Source organism: Tursiops truncatus, chromosome 15, assembly GCF_011762595.2.
Source record: "Tursiops truncatus isolate mTurTru1 chromosome 15, mTurTru1.mat.Y, whole genome shotgun sequence".
Lineage (NCBI taxonomy): Eukaryota > Metazoa > Chordata > Mammalia > Artiodactyla > Delphinidae > Tursiops > Tursiops truncatus.
The window spans coordinates 42945481-42957127 of NC_047048.1; the positions used below are offsets into that span (position 1 = coordinate 42945481).

Genomic DNA, 11647 nt, shown 5'->3' on the forward strand with positions numbered 1-11647 from the left:
ATGGAAGCAACCTAACTGTCCATCAACAGATGAATGGATAAAGATGTGGTACATACATACCATGGAATACTACTCAGCCATAAAAAGGAATGAAATAATGCCATTTGCAGCAACATGTTGCAACTAGAGATTATCACACTAAGCGAAGTAAGTCAGAAAGAGAAAGACAAATGCCATATGATATCACTTAGATGTGGAATCTAAAATATGGCACAAATGAACATATGTACGAAACAGAAACAGACTCACAGACATGGAGAACAGACGTGTGGTTGCCCGGGGGGAGGTGGGTGGGGAAGGGAAGGACTGGGAGTTTGCGATTAGCAGATGTAAGCTTTTATGTATAGGATGGATAAACAGCAAGGTCCTACAGTATAGCACAGGGAACAATTAATAATACATTCAGGGCTTCCCTGGTGGCGCAGTGGTTGAGAGTCCGCCTGCTGATGCAGGGGACACAGGTTCATGCCCCGGTCCGGGAAGATCCCACATGCCGTGGAGCGGCTGGGACTGGGAGCCGTGGCCGCTGAGCCTGTGCGTCCGGAGCCTGTGGTCTGCAACGGGAGAGGCCACAACAGTGAGAGGCCCGCGTACTGCAATAATAATAATAATAATAGTAATAATACATTCAATATTCTGTGATAAACCATATTGGAAAAGAATATGAAAAAAGAACGTCTATATGTGTATAACTGAGTCACTTTGCTGTACAGCAGAGGCTGGCACGACACTGTAAATCTATACTTCAATAAAAACATAAAGGAAAGGGGAGAATCAAGTGTGTATCCTGCCTTTCCTGTATTAGCTGTATGTTAGGGCAACACAATAGCTGATGAAACCGATTTTTTCTCTATGAAAATATTCCAGCTATTAAATGAGATAGTAATAATAGAATTAAAATATCATTATTTTGCCGCCCCTGGTCAAATAATAGCAATGACCATCAATGGCTGTTAAGAAAGCAAAAAAAGGGAGAGAGAGAGACAAGTGGGCATTCTGTAACTCCTGAGGGAAGGACCCCGCACCTTCCACGATGGGTCATTGCAAATAAATAACCAAACGAACAAACAAACCCATTCCTGAGGTTGATCAAGCTAGAAGATCTAACTACCCCCTTGCAGACAGTACAGGGGACAGGAGGATGTGATTAAAAAACACCGTGGAGATTCGGCCAACAGATCCAGACCATAGAACGCTCTGCAGGACAAATAACCAGCTTCTAACCAAGTAGAGAGAGGAGCGTACAGATGAAAAGAGGCTTAAGAGACATGACAGCCAATTGCAGTTTTGCACAATGTTTGGATCCTGGCTCCAACAAGCAGCAAAAACAGCCCGTAGGAAAGTTGGGGTAATAGGAACCCCAATTGTATATTTGATGGTGATTATCATTTTTAGGTAGGTTCATGCCATTAGACTATATACTTTAAAAGATTCTTTCCCTGTTGGAGATATTTTCTGAAATATTTGCAGATAAACTACTAACCTTTCTGGGATTTGATTCCAGTGGGCTGGGGGGATGGGTGGGATGCAGGAGAAATGGGGTTGGCTGTGCAGTGAACTTCTGAAGCTGGGTGATGGGTACCCAGAGGTCATTATATTATCAATTTTTATTACATCATTCCCTTGACTTTTATATGTGATTGAAAAATGTCCATTTTAAAAAGTTAAAATTGCAAGGAAAGAGCCGGAAGATACTGTAGGATGAGAGTTTAAGGGACTGATGGTTTTTTCCCATGAAAGCATTCTCCTGCATGTGGACATCGAAATGCAGGAGAATTTGCCCTGAAGAAACAAATCTACGTGCCCTGAACACATTCACTACATGAAATGAGGAGTGACCCAATAATGGCTTCAGTGCAGAATTAGGTAATAATTGTGAAAAAAGCTCTCTCCCTTCCCAACTGCTGGTAACTCCTCCGTTTCTTCCTCATGTAATTGTTCTGACTTTTATAATGGCCTGTTGAGTAACAGCACGTCTCTGCAAAGTCTCACTTTGGAATGAAGGGAGCTTTTGTTGAACTAAAGAGGTGTTTGGGAAGTGAAATGTTTGATTGGGTTTCGAAGCTGAGCGCTGATGCAAGTGCCGGAGATCACTGTCAGCTCCAGCCATGAGCAGACAGTGCCCCGGGGATGAGCCGGCCGGCGCTGTGACTGAGGTCAGAGCCCCAGGTGGCTGGAGGGTGGAGGAGGAGTGCTGAATGGGGGTCTCGGTGCCGATTTGGCTCCAGAGCCCACGGGGGTAGAGGCTGGCCCAGGAGTGTCTGTGGACGATCGGATCTATGCTTCACCCTCCCGTTTCCTGAAACAGCAGTAACTTTTACCTCTGATGTTATCCAGGCCTGCTGACCTCTCCGATGCCAAATTCAGGGGCCCATCCCCGTCCCCTAGGGCAGGGGTCCCCAACCCCCGGGCCGCGGACTGGTACCGGTCTGCAGCCTGTTAAGAACCGAGCCGCACAGCAGGAGATGAGTGGCGGGGAAGCGAGCGAAGCTTCCTCTGCCATCCCCATCGCTCGCATTACCGCCTGAACCATCCGCCACCCATCCCCCACCAGTCCCTGGAAAAATTGCCTTCCACGAAACTGGTCCCTGGTGCCAAAAAGGTTAGGGACCGCTGCCTTAAGGTACCCCATCCACTGCTCAACCACGTACGCTGCAGCATGCCTACCTGGCTGGAGCCAGGGCTCCCTGACCTCCGCATCACCTCCCACAGCCCTGCATGTCAAGTAAGGCCAATGGATGTTAAGGGGCCCCTGTGAGGGGGCCAGGGCTCAGCCCCCAGATATCGGAAAGACCAGTCATGACCACTTTGGTCATTTCTTTGTCATGTCTTTTTATCTCCATGGCAACCCCAGCAAACCCTAGCATCACGCCATTTACAGACAAGAGACTGGGGTGCATGGGAACCAGGGTCCTGCCCCAGGGTCGTGGCCGAGGCGGACTTTGAACTCCAGGTCCTCCTATACCGCCAGGTCCACGACTCCTGCAGCAGAAGGCCCAGAACTGGGGGCAGGCAGGGCCGGACAGGCAGAAGTGGTCACCACGCTGGTGGAGATGGCCTTGCCAGTATCTTGGCTGGCACTGCCTTCAGACACCCAGCAAGTTCGTCCACGGTAAGAAGGTCCAGAGCAAGCGGGGAGGAGCTCCCCGGAGGAGACTGTGGGGAACTTGCCTCCATGTGCCCAGTGCTGTGCTGGCCGCTGGGAGCACAGCAATGACCGAGAGCATCCTCAGCGAAGGGTCCCGGGAAACTACCAACTGCCTTCTCCCCAGGGAAAAGCCCCTCCGTGTAGCGGTTGCCTCTCTCCGAGGTGTGAATACCTCCACTGTGGCCCAGCGACACTGCCCAGCACAGAGCAGAGAGGAGACAGAGCCAGGGCCTTACCTCCACTGGACAGGTGCGCAGGCAGGCGTCACGCACGAGCACAGAAGGTCCTAGAACAATCGGGAAGTCAGAAGCATTCACTAGTGAATATAACTCAACTATTCTTTTGCAGTTTACTTTTGAGAAAGGCTGTGTTTGTGCGGTCTCCCCAGGTTCACGGTTGTCTCTCACAAGCCGGGGGAGTCCAGGCTCCAGCTCCCAGAGAGGAAGGCACCGGTGCCCATAGTCTGGTCGAGACTATGTTTCAGGTGGAGTCGCAGGGCGTAGCCATGCTGGAGGGTGGAATGGTTCTTCCTAAAACACAGCTGCCGGGGACCCCAGGCGACCGCTTAGCCGAACCTGCCCTGCAGATTGGAGTGGAGGCTAAGCGGCCACGGCAGCCAAACAGGGACCCAGGGTTTTCCTCTGCTGGTCCAGGGACGGGAGCTCGGGGAGCTCGTCGTGCTCCTCATTCCGTTAGAGTCACGGGCCGGGAAGTGGCGACAGCCTTGTTGTTCTCCATACCCACGACCCCTGCCCTCAGCTTGTCTGCAAGGCCAGCTCTGTCTGGCACCCTGGGGACTCCTGCCTGGACCACTGCCAACCAGTAAGCGGAACAGAGGCCGTGCAGGGGGAGGTGACGAGGGCGCGGGAGATAAACTGGGAACACACGAGTTCCATGGCCCAGGAACCTGGACACAGTTTGAGGAGCAGAAGAGGCCCATGCGCAGGGTCCCGGGGCTCGGGGCATGGCTTTGGGCCTCGTGGCCTCTGGGTCCGCACCGCCCTCACTGAGGGCTACATTCACTCTGCACCGTCAAACATCACCTGTTAAAAAGCCACTTTCAGGGAATTCCCTGGAGGTCCAGTGGTTAGGACTTGGTGCTTTCACTGCTGGGGCCAGGGTTCAATCCCTGGTCTGGAACTAAGATCCTGCAAGCCAGGAGATGCGGCCAAAAAAAATCCACTTTCAGAGGAGGTGGGTGGGGAGGGGAGATAGGAAGAAAGTGGTCACAAGGCAAAATCTTCCAGTTATACGACAAATAACGTCCTAGGGATGTAAATACAACACGATGACTAGAGTTTACGCTGCTGGGAAGGTACGTAGGAATGTTGGTGAGTCAATCCTAAGAGTTATTACAGTAGAGCTTTTTTCTTTTCTTTTCAGTGTATCTATAAGAAGGTGGATGCGAACTGAACTTTCTGTGGTCATCATTTCACAATATATGTGAATCAGACCATCATGCTGTACATCTTAAACTTGCACAGCGATGTGTGTCGATGATTTCTCAATAAAACTGGAAAAAATCTGCTCTAGACTAGGAAGCAGAAATCCGTGTTACCACAAAGTTGGTGGCGACTTTAAAACTTTGGGGGAAGCTGGCTTCCGCTTGGCCTGTTTTCTGTGACACACAATCACGGTGTTAGTAAGACCTACCTCCACGATGTCGTGAACCGCTTATAAACTCAGTTGTGTTGACTCCCTAGTTATTCTTGGCCTTACCACCAACCACACCTGTATCACTTGCTTCTGACCTGGAGTAAGATTAATGAATCTCCCGGGGCCTCAGTGTTGGCTCCTGACTTAGTGATAGCCCATCACTGGGGAAAGCTTTGGGGGGTTCCATCCGGTTCCAGAAGCACCCCACCCCCACTGTTGGGTGGACTCAGCCCTGCGGGCATGATTAGCAAGGTAACCCCAGAGGTCTGGGCTCCCTGGGCTGGAAGGAGTAGCCAGGCCTCAGCGCGAGGGACCCATTGCAGGTGAACCGTATGGAGACAGCCAGATCAGGCTGGGCATCAGAGGTGGTTGGAGTGCAGAGTTTACAGGGGAGGGGGGCTCCGAATCCCTGGGAGAGTGCAAGCCCCCCGCTCCCCACACCGATGTCGTTGGAACGTGGGGTCCCAGAGGTGCAGCTGTTCAGTGGGCCTCCTGAGATCCACACTCACAAACCCACAAACACACACGCCTACCTACACGTTGTAGCTCCTGGACGTCATTCGTGATTTAAACTGTGAGTTTCTCCTCCAGGTTTAAAGCAAGGTGCCTGGGGGACTTTGGAGAACTCTTTCATTTCTGGTCCTTAATTCAGGGCCTGTGAAAAAATTGGGACAAAAGTAAGAGAAAAAGGGCTGATGACCTTAACAAATGATCTTTAATATTTCTGCTGTGCCAGCTGGCCGGGCACACGCTTCAAACCCGTTTCACCACCCTGGGCCGCACTCAGGTCTCCAGGAGGGAAGCTTTGGAAAGACCAGAGCAGGCCCATGTCCACGTTGGTCTGGGACGCTCAGGAAGGTGTGATAGAATCAGGCTTCTCTTCTGGATACTCTCGGTTGTGGTTTTCAAGCCGCCACCTTTCCCGAGCCCACGGCCCTCTGCATGGGGCATGAGGAATGCCCGTCTCTGCTTTGGGAAATCCGGGAGTCGCCAGCCCCACCGGGGTCACACGCCAGGGGAGGAAGCCAGCAGCTGTGCTATTTTCAACTAAAAAATAGGGCAAAACTTAAGCGTTACAAAGCTTTCATATGCGGATCAACAGCAGTACCTAGTTGTAATTTATAAACAAACACACATCCACTGAGGGTGATATGAAAAATGGTTAAAAAGAGGGGCTTACCCACAAACCTCCAAGTGCCCAGGCCCACACGGACACGTGTCCACCACAGAAAGGGCCCTCACGCCAGCACTTCCGGGTCACTCCAACTGAAGGGAACTCGAGGTCACTTGCTCTGACCCCTCATTTCACAAATACGAAGAATCAGGTCCAGAAAGATTGAGTGACCAAGTGGAAACATTTGCTTAGCAGTAGAAACCAAACTAGAATCCAAGATGTGTGTGTGTGTGTGTGTGTGTGTGTCTGAGTGTGTGCATATGTGTGTCTCTGTGCCTGCGTGTGTCTCTGGGTGGGTCTGAGTCTGTGTGTGTGTCTGCATGTGTGTGTGCGTCTGCGTGTGTATGTGTGTGTGTGTGTGTGTGCACGCAGAACAAAACCAGTGTTCTGCATTAAGATCATGGAACCATTATTGAAACAAATAAACAAACACATGTAGGGTATTGTCCTAATCCAACAGGAGTCCGGTTCAGTAAACTCTCCTGACTGACATACTATGAGTAAACCATGTTCACAAGAGTTTATACTTGGAGACGGAAGTGTTCATCTTTTAACATTCAAGGTTTAAAAGTCTCTGCTGAGTGAATGCAATCATGTCTGAAGCTGCAGAGAAATCCCCTGATCTGCCCGCAGGGAACCTCTCTGGGTGGTGGCATATGGGTGACGTTTTTTCCCAAATACTTCTCTCTCTTTTCCAACTTTCTATAATAAGTATATATAGTACATTTTTAAAACTGGAAAGAAAATGAGAATTTGTAACTGGAGGTCTGCACATAGGCGTCCTGACCTGAAGCAGTTTCGGGCGACACTGCCCGAGTCCTACCTTCCGGTCAGCTTGGCGGGCACTCCTGGGTGCCTCGAGGCCAAAGCGGGGCCACCCGCCTGACCCGGCCTCTTTCTTGTAACGTCTGCACTTTTTGTTCTGCGTCCAGCTTGTGTTTGGCGCCCAAGGATGGCCTGAGGTTGAAAGCCCCATTTTCCAGATTTCTCCCTGCTCACACTCTGTGATCACACGTGGCGTCACTGCAGGGCCTCAGGCAAACATCTGTCCCAGGCCTCCGGAGAAAACCGGGCTGCCTGAGACATCTGACCTCGAACTCCTTGGTTTATTTCCCTAAAGTGTCTGGAGAATCCACAGCCCCTGGCTCTGCTGCGACTCCCATGGGCCAGGGATGCACAGCCCACTGGGGGAGGGAGCAGTCCCCGCCCCTGGCCCCAGGCCTGCGGGGGAAACTGGGTTTTCTCCCCCTGATTTTTCCCTTTATGAACATCAGTTTTGGCACGGTTAGAAAGCGGCCGGGGCAGATGCTGGCCACCAGCCGAGTCAAAACCGTATCCTTTCCTGGGGCCAGTGGTGGTGGGAAAGCAGTTTTATGAGTTAAACTACCGCCATCTCTGCTCTTCCTTTCACAACGTGGAGGAACTTGCTTGGGAAGGGCGACGGCCCCACCTTTGTCGTCCTTTGTTCGTCACCAGGGCCTGTACCGCAGTGGGCTCGGCTGGTCCGGGAGGGCAAGCAGAACTCGCTGCTCCGCTAAACCAGCAACACCGCCCAGAGCACAGGGGCTCTGTCATAATAACCGCCCTCACACCACTGTCAGGGGAGCAGAAAGGGGGCTAACTGAAGGGCCAGGGAAGTTATTCGCAATAACCTTGACCCAAACTACTCTGAACTACTGTGGAAAAATGTGTCCACTGTGTTCGCCGCAGACCCCAGGACAGCAGAGCCCAGCTGGACACCTCTGGACACACAGCCTTTCATTGGCTCTCCTTCTGCTCCCAGAAACACGGATGAGTTTCCACAGGGCTGGGCAGGTAAATGGGCTCGAGTGGGGCTCCAGGCAGAAGGGAGACAGGCGTGCAGAGTGTCGCTGCTGCAATGGCAGCTCCCGGCACCCTGGGGACGCACGGACCACGAGCTCCTTGGTGAGAAGGGACGCGAAGACACTGCTTGTTCCCGGGGAGGGGCGCGAGGACGGGGTTGGGTGTAACAGCTGAGCTGGAGTGTTCTGGGCCAGGGGTGCAGGGTTTGCAGGCAGAGGAGAGAATGTGCAAATGCACAGAAGGGTGGGGCACCAGCGGGAGGCAGAGGAGGCAGGGACAGGGGAGACGAAGCTGGGAGGCGGCAGCTGCAGGGTGGGGGTCAAAGGCCCGCCTGGACAGATATCCTCTCCACGTGCATGTGTGCGGTGGGCAGGGCTGACCTGGCCTGACCTGGGTCAGGGATGTTCAAAGTAAGGTCCAGACCTGGAGCATCAGTGCCACCCGGGTGCCTGTTAGTAACGTGAATTCCCACCCACTCTGCATTAGTTTCCTGGGGCGGCTGTAACTCAGTACCACAAACTGGGGGGGCTTAAAATAAGAGAAATTCATCCTTTCACAGTTCCTCAGGCTGGAAATCCTGAGTCAAGGTGTTGGCAAGACCGTGCTCCCTCCCAGTCCTCCACGGAAAGATCCTTCCTCACCTCTTCCAGCTTCTAGCAGCTTGGGGTGTCCCCTGGCTTCTGGCCATGTCACCCCCATCTCTGTCATCACCTGCCGTCTTTCTCCCCACGTACCTATCTCCCCGTTCCGCTCTCCTCTTCTTATAAGGAGACCAGTCGTACTGGATGACGGTTCACCCTAACGACCTCACCTTACCCTGATTATATCTGCAAAGTACATTCACGGGTACTGGGGGTTCCACATACCCTTCTGGGGAGACACAACCTGGGCCTCAGCAAGCCCTCCCGTTTGAGACGCGCTAGTCTGGGCAAGCAGAAGGTCTTCCCATACCTTCCGAGTCGTTCCCCAAGCCCAAGGCTGCAGAGCATGTCTGCTGTTTGAACCTACAAGGTCACCCACAGTCAGGCTTGGGACCAGCAAGGGTAGGGTTCAGGGATGTGTTTAGTTTGATCAGTAATAAGACTCATAACCTTCTCTCTGTGTCTCCAGGTCACAAAGAGCTTCTCATTCCTCTACCTGTCACGGCCAGGGCCCCTCAGAGCCCACCTGAGACAAGGACCTGGATGCCTAAGTTACAACTAGGTAATACTGTCGACTCAAATATGAAAACTTTGTAACGCCTCAGTTTTGTCTTATTTTTTAGTTGAAAATAGCACAGCTGCTGGCTTGCTCCCCTGGCGTGTGGCCCCGGTGTGGCTGGTGCCTCCCGGATTTCTCAAAGCAGAGACGGGCATTCCTCATGCCCAGTGCAGAGGGCCGTGGGCTCGGGAAAGGCGGCGGCTTGAAAACCACAACCGAGAGTATGCAGAAGAAAAGCCCGATTCTGTCACATGCTCTCTAGTGTCCAAGATGCACAGGTGTTTTGGGTGACGCTGAAGCTGGTTCGTGGACAGGAGGGCTTCATAAGGCTGGAATGACCTGTGACCAAGAAGCTCTGACCAAAAAGTGCTAGAAATTGAGCGTCACCTGGGCCAGGCACAGCCCCTGGGCCCTCACCCCTGACAACTCCAGTTTCCCGGGGCCAGCATGTGCATCCCCCCGGGCCTTCTTTCTCCTGGAAGAGCCAGGAGCTGACACCCCTGGGAGGAGACCTGAGTCAGTGGGAGGTGAGGGTCAGAGGACAAATACCCAACCTTCTCATGTGGTGTCACAGTGACCCAACAGGACAGAGAACCCAGCGGAGCTCTGCTCCCCAAAGCACGTGGTCCAGCTCCCTCACCCCCACCTCATCCCCCCACTTCCCACCTGATACTTCCAGGGTTCTTCTCCCCAGCTTATCTCAGGGGCAGCTTACGGGGTCCCAACCCAAGGCACGGGTCCTCCGTAAGGCAGCCCACCCTGGACCTACGGACAGAAGTGGACGCAGAGGCCGGACCCAGACGCTTGCCATTGGAGGATGAATCTCTGGCTCGTACATGGGGCTGGCGCAAACGTGGGCATCAGCGTAAATGAAAAGGACCAGGAAGGAGGAACCGCCAAGTGCATACAAGGGTTATGGAGCTTAAAGGCTCATTCTGCTTACCCAGCCTTCCTGTGAAGCCGCAGAGCAGCACGGGAGCTCAGGGCAAAATCCAGACGGCTGTGTTCACGTGGCCCGCACTCCAGGCTCCCCTGTCACGGGCTCGGGAAAATGTAGGTGGGCTTGAGCTTTCTGAACAGGATGCACAAGTGTCTGAGAGGTCAAAAGACGTAAATCTTAACAGATTTCCTGTCACTCCATTTCCCTGACGAGCATCCGAATGCCGCAGCGTAAATCACACTTGAGCACCGCTGAGTACAGCTCAGTGTAAACTCGTCATGTTCAGCTTTTCCAGTATTATTTGGCAAGGCTTTGTCCTGGAGCATGTATTTTTCACAATAAGTCCGTAGATTTTCCATTTTTAAAAACGTACAGTATCCGTGTTCTGTCAAATAAGTCTGGATCTAGCTGCATACTCATCCCCTCCGGCTGATTAAACACATTACCATATTAAAGGCACCAACAACTCCTAAATAATAAAACTGCTTTACTTTAAAGTAGTGTTTTCCAAAGTCAGTGGGTCATGGGACCTTCTTTTTTTTTTAAGTAACACTCATGAATATCCTACAGCACAGGACACCGGTTCAGGGAACCCTGGGCTTCACGTGTCACGCCTTGAGTGCCCTGCATGACCTGCACGGGGCTGGCGGTGGGTGACTGGAGCTTTCTGTGAGCTCTGATCCCAGAGTCTTAACCCAGACGCCTGGCATCTTGAGACACGTGGAGATGCCAGCGTCCACAGTCGTGTCTGCAATACTGGGCGGGGCGGGGGTGAGGGTGACATTCCCCTCTTTCGGGCATTCCGAGGATACGCTGGAGAATAGCCCAGTTTTCTATTTTTCCATGAACTGGTATTTATTTCTGCTGTCACCGGAAGATCCAGCCACACCAGCACTGCCGCTGTGTGTTCCTGCGGCGGGATGTTGCAATATTGGTCAGACTGGCATGGCATCCACAAGCTCAAACTGACCTTAAACCTCAAGAACCTGAGCGCTAGTTGGAAACACACCAACTATCGGCCAGGCCTTCTAAGAATCCCAGAGAACTCCTAGTGACCGGCTGCCCCCGTAGGCCAGCAGCAGAGAATGAATGTCGCCAGGCCCCTTCCCTTCCTTTCTCTGGTAAGTCCGGTTCCTTGTCATTATATTATCATCACAATCACTGTTTGCTTTCTGGTTGTGCGGATCACACACTCTTTAATTTTCTCGTTCTTATCTTTTTCCCCACACCCAAGAGAAACAGCCCGCACATCAAGCCAGCCTCAACATGGGTTTACTCTGCCGGGAAGGTGGGTCCCAGGGAACCAGCACACAGCTCACGCGATGATGTACATTCTGCACCTGGGACATGCAACTGAGTCTCCCCTGAGACGTCCTCCACCCGTTTGGTCCTCAGGGAGTAAGGCCCCCCGCGCACTTCCTGGGGAGGGACTGGGCCTGGAGTCCTTGGGGCTGCTCCTCCAGCCTGAACGGAACCAAGCCCGGGGCCACGGCTCTGCCCTCCCACCCCCATTTGCCCCTTGCCTCAAGGACAGCATTTGTTGAGCGCTTACTACATACGCACTAATTACCAGCAAAGTGTTCCTACGCCATTTTCCAAGAGAATCGGGACCGGAAAATGTTTCTTTCAAAGCATGAGTGAGCGGTGGCTCTGAGACAGTGGGGAGCTGAGCCCACGCTCTACATCTGGACCCCTGTGGACGCTG

At 52.7% G+C, this 11647-nt stretch overlaps 1 long non-coding RNA gene across 1 annotated transcript; it reads right to left on the bottom strand.

The window, feature by feature from the left end:
• Nucleotides 1-2807: 2807 nt before the first annotated feature.
• LOC141276513 (uncharacterized) lies at nt 2808-11445 on the bottom strand. The gene is made up of 3 exons (XR_012326199.1): nt 9946-11445; nt 5338-5459; nt 2808-3434 (listed from the first exon to the last, which is right to left on the bottom strand). It is a non-coding gene; the product is annotated as an uncharacterized lncRNA (long non-coding RNA).
• Between the last annotated feature and the right edge of the window lie 202 nt (nt 11446-11647).